Genomic DNA, 8,367 nt, shown 5'->3' on the forward strand with positions numbered 1-8,367 from the left:
GTGTACTGATTTCCATGGAAACGGGCCGTGGTTTTGTGACATGTACTTCTTTTTTGGTCTCTATTGATTGGTGCGTAGTGGAAAAGTGATGCACCAATCAGGGACGCGGACGCTACCAGAGAGGCGGAGTTTCTAGGATCAACGAGCCATCACTGTAAAAGTGATGGGAAGATCGGATCATTTTAGTGAATCGGTTCTTTGAATCTTATTCATGAAAATTATCGAATCTTTTTTTAATCATTTATTTCCTCTACATAACCTACAGAGATTTTGCGATGCTTTGCTCACGCGCGTCCAGTAGAAAATGAACGAATCACTCTTTGAGACGAATCGTTCTTCTGAGTCACATTAAAGACTCGTTTAGAATCAAGGAATCGTTCATAACCGACTCATCACTACTCTGCATCATCAGTAATGAGCTCCGGGTGAAACTCCGTGTTCCAGGTGGAGGATGAAGACCCTCTGCCGGGATGGAGCGACTGTAAGACCCCTGTAACGGTGACTTTCTAGTCTTTAAGGGTTTTATTCTCTTTGCAACACCGAGTCCCACACTTTGAGAACCACTGAGCTAGGCTAACTAGCCGGCTAACTAATCTTAGCTTCAATAGGTTTTATCCTCAGGTTAAATATTCTACATTTAGTGAGTTATAAATAAATTATAAATATCGTAATAAAGAATAATAGAATTTATTTGTTTTTGGTCAACTTTCAGTTAAATATTCTAAGAAACTAGTTAACACAAAAACAGCACTAGCAAACCCGGCTAGCATGAGGCTAATGATGATGTCTCCTACACCATTAGCCGAAATGTCCATTTCTGCTCACTGCAACATTTCTGGAAATTTTATCGCTCATTTATTAATGTTTTTTTAGTCAAATTTAGCATTTTTTTCTGCAAGTCCACCTGTTTGAGGCTTTTATGGGTGATTTGTTTCTCAATAATAATAATAATAATTGTAATTATAATAATCATAAATATCACAACTAACTATTATTTTAATAATCAATTAATCTAATGATTTTTCCCAATTAATTGGATAAAAAACAAAGTTTTATAATTGGATGTTTTGCTTATTATAACTGTATAAAACGCTAATTCAGAGTATTTATGTATAAAAATGTACTTTAAAAATGCTCAAGTCACATATTGAGTTTAACAATCTTTAATTTAGAGATTTTAAAGTTTATAGTAGCTGTTTGTTGACGAGTGCATGTGGGATTTCACCTTGAACACATTCACTCATGCTGCATTTCTTCTTTCTGTAAAAAACACAAAACAAAAAAATCATTTGAGTATAAAAGATGAAGCAATTTGTGTAAATCAACATTTGTATTGTATTTTACAGATGTTCACAAACATACTTAAAAAATCTATATAAAATATAATACAACATTGTTTTGACAATTTTTGTTTAAAAACTACAGACATTTTGTTCAGTTGTGAAAATATAAACATCTAGAATATATAATTAAATAAAATTTTGTATAATAATGAAATGATATTTGCATAAATTAAATATACAAACATTTGAAAACAAGCATTTGAACGTAGTAAAGTTGCAGTAAATCACGTTTGAGAACAGAAGTTACTGTTGTAGACAAATGCTATAAAAAGAGAAAGAAACGGAGAAACGCAGCAAATTAACAGACTTAATGGAAAAAAAAAGGAAAAATATGCATTGGTGTACAAATGCTGTTATTTGCTGCTTTCAGATTTAGTGTTTGTTCCCACTGTTTTAATTAAATCATCACAATGTCACTTTATATAAACCAAAACCTGGAGTAAACACTTTACATGAAATTTCAAATCTACTGTTCAATTTCAGAACATCAGGACCAGTGAATTATGGATTGACTATTAAAACTGAGAAAACTCAATTCCAGAGCTATAGATTTGCATGTACACTGAATAAAATGCATGCGTTTGAATTGAATGCACACTAAATAAAACAGAAGATAATCACTGACCTCGTTCACACAAAACATGGAAATGACAGATTTTTCTTCATCTGTCAGAGAAGGAAGGTCACATTTCCCTTTAAGAAGTGCATCTATCCAGTTTGGAGATAAAACATCTGCACAGGAATCCTGCAGTGTTTTTAATGCATCAGTGATGAGGGATTGATCAAGTCGAGGCTTTTTAGCAGCACTGGGTGGTGGCATGTCTGATGCAGCTCTCTTTGCTCTAATATGAACAAAATGTGATCAAATCACATGACACAGACAATTCTACAGTATAGATAATACACTGGGAATGTGATATTACAGGAAATAATCAGTATAAATAAAGTAAAAACAGTAATAGAAACTTACTTGTTTGTGTTGGTGTCCTGCATCTTTAAACTTTTTGTATATAAAGTGTGCAATTATTAAATGTTTCGAAAAATATCCACAAGCAGTCCTGATTGTCCTGTCGCCAGAAAAAGAGATTGTTTGTGTACTGATTTCCATGGAAACGGGGCGTGGTTTTGTGACATGTACGTCTTTTTTGGTCTCTATTGATTGGTGCTTAGTGGAAAAGTGATGCACCAATCAGGGACGCGGACGCTACCAGAGAGGCGGAGTTTCTAGGATCAACGAGCCATCACTGTAAAAGTGATGGGAAGATCGGATCATTTTAGTGAATCGGTTCTTTGAATCTTATTCATGAAAATTATCGAATCTTTTTTTAATCATTTATTTCCTCTACATAACCTACAGAGATTTTGCGATGCTTTGCTCACGCGCGTCCAGTAGAAAATGAACGAATCACTCTTTGAGACGAATCGTTCTTCTGAGTCACATTAAAGACTCGTTTAGAATCAAGGAATCGTTCATAATCGACTCATCACTACTCTGCATCATCAGTAATGAGCTCCGGGTGAAACTCCGTGTTCCAGGTGGAGGATGAAGACCCTCTGCCGGGATGGAGCGACTGTAAGACCCCTGTAGCGGTGACTTTCTAGTCTTTAAGGGTTTTATTCTCTTTGCAACACCGAGTCCCACACTTTGAGAACCACTGAGCTAGGCTAACTAGCCGGCTAACTAATCTTAGCTTCAATAGGTTTTATTTGTTTTTGGTCAACTTTTAGTTAAATATTCTAAGAAACTAGTTAACACAAAAACAGCGCTAGCAAACCCGGCTAGCATGAGGCTAATGATGATGTCTCCTATACCATTAGCCGAAATGTCCATTTCTGCTCACTGCAACATTTCTGGAAATTTTATCGCTCATTTATTAATGTTTTTTTAGTCAAATTTAGCATTTTTTTCTGCAAGTCCACCTGTTTGAGGCTTTTATGGGTGATTTGTTTCTCAATAATAATAATAATTGTAATTATAATAATCATAAATATCGCAACTAACTATTATTTTAATAATCAATTAATCTAATGATTTTTCCCAATTAATTGGATAAAAAACAAAGTTTTATAATTGGATGTTTTGCTTATTATAACTGTATAAAACGCTAATTCAGAGTATTTATGTATAAAAATGTACTTTAAAAATGCTCAAGTCACATATTGAGTTTAACAATCTTTAATTTAGAGATTTTAAAGTTTATAGTAGCTGTTTGTTGACGAGTGCATGTGGGATTTCACCTTGAACACATTCACTCATGCTGCATTTCTTCTTTCTGTAAAAAACACAAAACAATAAATCATTTGAGTATAAAAGATGAAGCAATTTGTGTAAATCAACATTTGTATTGTATTTTACAGATGTTCACAAACATACTTAAAAAATCTATATAAAATATAATACAACATTGTTTTGACAATTTTTGTTTAAAAACTACAGACATTTTGTTCAGTTGTGAAAATATAAACATCTAGAATATATAATTAAATAAAATTTTGTATAATAATGAAATGATATTTGCATAAATTAAATATACAAACATTTGAAAACAAGCATTTGAACATAGTAAAGTTGCAGTAAATCACGTTTGAGAACAGAAGTTACTGTTGTAGACAAATGCTATAAAAAGAGAAAGAAACGGAGAAACGCAGCAAATTAACAGACTTAATGAAAAAAAAAAGGAAAAATATGCATTGGTGTACAAATGCTGTTATTTGCTGCTTTCAGATTTAGTGTTTGTTCCCACTGTTTTAATTAAATCATCACAATGTCACTTTATATAAACCAAAACCTGGAGTAAACATTTTTACATGACAAATCATATCTACTGTTCAATTTCAGAACATCAGGACCAGTGAATTATGGATTGACTATTAAAACTGAGAAAACTCAATTCCAGAGCTATAGATTTGCATGTACACTGAATAAAATGCATGCGTTTGAATTGAATGCACACTAAATAAAACAGAAGATAATCACTGACCTCGTTCACACAAAACTTGGAACTGACAGATTTTTCTTCATCTGTCAGAGAAGGAAGTTCACATTTCCCTTTAAGTAGTGCATCTATCCAGTTTGGAGATAAAACATCTGCACAAGAATCCTGCAGTGTTTTTAATGCACTAGTGATGAGGGATTGATCAAGTCGAGGCTTTTTAGCAGCACTGGGTGGTGGCATGTCTGATGCAGCTCTCTTTGTTCTAATATGAAGAAAATGTGATCAAATCACATGACACAGACAATTCTACAGTATAGATAATACATTAGGAATGTGATATTACAGGAAATAATCAGTATAAATAAAGTCAAAACAGTAATCAAACTGATTGAACCGATTGCGCAACCTGATGCTCGCGAGTCACGACAGAACAGATCCAGTGCGACTCCCGAAGTTACAAACAAACAGTTTACACAATAACACTTCAATAAACTACACCATTTTCACATGATGAGGATAACAGCATTCACTCACAACCAATTTCATTATCGATATTTATGTGAATATTGTTGCAGCTCTAATAATAATAATAAACTCAGTGTTTCAAAGAGAATAAAACCCATAAAGTTTGGAAACTCACTGTTCCAGCAGTCGACAGTCGCTCTATTGAACATTTTTCTACTATTGAACATCAGGTAGCTGATAAGTGTGTAAGTAGTAGTAGAATATAGTAGACCCTTTAGACCAGGGGGGTCCAAACTTTTTAGTTTGTTTTACTAAAGTCCTGTATGAGATCTGTTTAATATGAATTGTGTGTTGACATGACGCCTCCTGAAGGTTGTCGGTTACGAGACGGAGACAAAGGGTCTCATAACGACATAACGATAAAAATGCTTAAGCATAATTTGCGGTTCCACTTCAAAACGTCGACTTAATAGGGTTGTCGACGTTTTGAAGTGGAACCGCAAATTCTCGCTTAAGCATTTTTATCGATGTCGCCAAACCCTAATATCTCGAGCACAAGGGGACATAACCGGTTCCACTGTATATAAATAATAAACTCTGACTTTATTTCTCATAAACATCCAACATTTTGTGCCTCCACCGGTAACCATGTTGTGGGTCTGAAGTTTGAAGCTGTTGGTGTGTGAACGAGGCTCCTCTGCTTCATCTGTCTTGTTCCGTCTCCTCCAGAGCTGATTGTGAGACAGAGTTCTCTCCAGGGTTCAGAGGCTCAGTTTAATACCATGTGATTTTATTGATTGAAGCACATTTTATTTTAAATATGTGAAGCTTTCTGGCACTACAGAGGAGGTGACGCTGCCCGACTGCCTAAAAAATTGCAATTATGAGAAAACCTTTTTTTTTCACTTTTTGTGTCTCCAGAATGTGTGTACACCAGTCAAGTGTTTTTTTTTTTTTTTATAAACACAATGAACACAAACCTTCGACATCTCAGCATGTCACTGCAATTACTGTCCTCACAAAACGTGGGCCACAAATCCACCACCCTGAGATTAAGAGTCTCATGTCACATGGGCCTCATGCAAAACACACGCCAGCTACTGACTGCTGGTTTAGAGCCAAACGTGGTTTATCCAAACCACCAAAGGAGATGTTAATGAAAGATCTCTGTTGTGCAGTTGGTTAGTGTGTTCTGCTGTTAGCCAGAATGTTGCTCCTGTTAAAAAGCTCAGGGTTACAAAGGACAGGAACTGCTGCTGTGATGTTCGAGTGGTGAAGGCGTTAGACTCAAAATCTAATGAAGTTTCTGCTCACAGCATTTCATCAGTGTGTGATAGTGATTTATTGTTAAGTCTTTACTGTGTGAAGTGAACGATGTACAGAAGTGTTTCATGCATAGAAGAAACGTTGGAAACAAACATAATCTGGTTTACTGGAGGTGAAAGTTGTTTTGCTGGGACGAGGAGGAAGAACATTAAAACTCACATTATCTCTTTAGGAAACATGATTCATCTTGTGCTTTCTACAAGATCAAAAAGGTTCAGAAAAATCTTTTGAAACAAAAACATGTTTCAAATGTCTCAGACATGTCTAAAACGTCTCAAAAGGCTTTAGGAGACGATGAGTGGACGTCTCGTCTGTGGCGGTAGAGGATGATGAGTGGACGTCTCGTCTGTGGCGGTAGAGGACGATGAGTGGACGTCTCGTCTGTGGCGGTAGAGGATGATGAGTGGACGTCTCGTCTGTGGCGGTAGAGGATGATGAGTGGACGTCTCGTCTGTGGTGGTTTGTCAGCACTGGGGTTTGGCTCTGAAGCTGGAAACACACCTGCTCCCGTCAGAAGAAATAGTTTGATCTGCTTCATAAGGTTTGTGCTGACAAAAATGTATAATAGAAGATGATTAAACACATTTCCCATAACCTAAAGGTCTTTATTTGTACAGAGTGAGAAATGTCCAATGCAGGTCCACGGCCAGTCAAAACTTTTCAGAAACGTCTTTGTGGATTCCACCCTCCTAAAGTGTTCATTTCAGACTTTCAGGTAATCCTCTCTTTCATGTCACGTCACTGTGAACCTGCACAACTATATTTGTGACCAAACTCATGTGCTTTAAATGTCCTCTGCTGTGGGATGCAGAAATAGTTGTTGCAATATTTATTTTTATTTACCAAATCTCAATAAAGTGATGTTTACATCCCTAATCATATATAACAATGTTTGCTTTATCTACACCCATTTCTCATCCAGTTATTAAATAGAGGAACCACTGAGATCAGTGTAAAAGCTTTAAATTTTAAGCACAGTTTATCTTTATGACCTGCGTAACTCATATAAAACATGACAAACAAGAAAAAAAAATAACAATAGATTAATATTTTTTAAATTGCCTTCAAATTTTGCCGTTTTGAGACCATTTATTACTAATTTTAATGTTAAAGTGTGTTATATTTATAGATCTTCATATCACTTCACTTCTGCCCTCAGACTCTCACTAGTGTACAGAGATGATTGTGGATTAAACATATTAATGTGTGAATGTTAGATTTTGCAATGTTTCTTCTTATTTAGATCTGTAAAAAATACCAAGACTAAAAGGTAAATAAAACCTGTTTTCCACACTCTTTATTGTTCTTTTACCAGGTCGTAAGTGTTCCACCTGCTGCAAGTGTTCCACCTGCTGCAAGTGTTCCACCTGCTGCAAGTGTTCCACCTGCTGCAAGTGTTCCACCTGCTGCAAGTGTTCCACCTGCTGCAAGTGTTCCACCTGCTGCAAGTGTTCCACCTGCTGCAAGTGTTCCACCTGCTGCAAGTGTTCCACCTGCTGCAAGTGTTCCACCTGCTGCAAGTGTTCCACCTGCTGCAAGTGTTCCACCTGCTGCAAGTGTTCCACCTGCTGCAAGTGTTCCACCTGCTGCAAGTGTTCCACCTGCTGCAAGTGTTCCACCTGCTGCAAGTGTTCCACCTGCTGCAAGTGTTCCACCTGCTGCAAGTGTTCCACCTGCTGCAAGTGTTCCACCTGCTGCAAGTGTTCCACCTGCTGCAAGTGTTCCACCTGCTGCAAGTGTTCCACCTGCTGCAAGTGTTCCACCTGCTGCAAGTGTTCCACCTGCTGCAAGTGTTCCACCTGCTGCAAGTGTTCCACCTGCTGCAAGTGTTCCACCTGCTGCAAGTGTTCCACCTGCTGCAAGTGTTCCACCTGCTGCAAGTGTTCCACCTGCTGCAAGTGTTCCACCTGCTGCAAGTGTTCCACCTGCTGCAAGTGTTCCACCTGCTGCAAGTGTTCCACCTGCTGCAAGTGTTCCACCTGCTGCAAGTGTTCCACCTGCTGCAAGTGTTCCACCTGCTGCAAGTGTTCCACCTGCTGCAAGTGTTCCACCTGCTGCAAGTGTTCCACCTGCTGCAAGTGTTCCACCTGCTGCAAGTGTTCCACCTGCTGCAAGTGTTCCACCTGCTGCAAGTGTTCCACCTGCTGCAAGTGTTCCACCTGCTGCAAGTGTTCCACCTGCTGCAAGTGTTCCACCTGCTGCAAGTGTTCCACCTGCTGCAAGTGTTCCACCTGCTGCAAGTGTTCCACCTGCTGCAAGTGTTCCACCTGTACAGAGTGAGAAATGTCCAGTGCAGG

The 8,367-nt window shown here is 37.6% G+C and overlaps 1 long non-coding RNA gene across 1 annotated transcript; it reads left to right on the plus strand.

Moving 5' to 3' along the window:
• Nucleotides 1–5,649: 5,649 nt before the first annotated feature.
• On the plus strand, nucleotides 5,650–7,423 carry LOC124383041. The gene is made up of 3 exons (XR_006925205.1): nucleotides 5,650–6,611; nucleotides 6,688–6,785; nucleotides 7,386–7,423. It is a non-coding gene; the product is annotated as an uncharacterized LOC124383041 (long non-coding RNA).
• The last annotated feature ends 944 nt before the right edge of the window (nucleotides 7,424–8,367 follow it).

Source organism: Silurus meridionalis, chromosome 3 (assembly GCF_014805685.1).
Source record: "Silurus meridionalis isolate SWU-2019-XX chromosome 3, ASM1480568v1, whole genome shotgun sequence".
Classification (NCBI taxonomy): Eukaryota; Metazoa; Chordata; class Actinopteri; order Siluriformes; family Siluridae; genus Silurus; species Silurus meridionalis.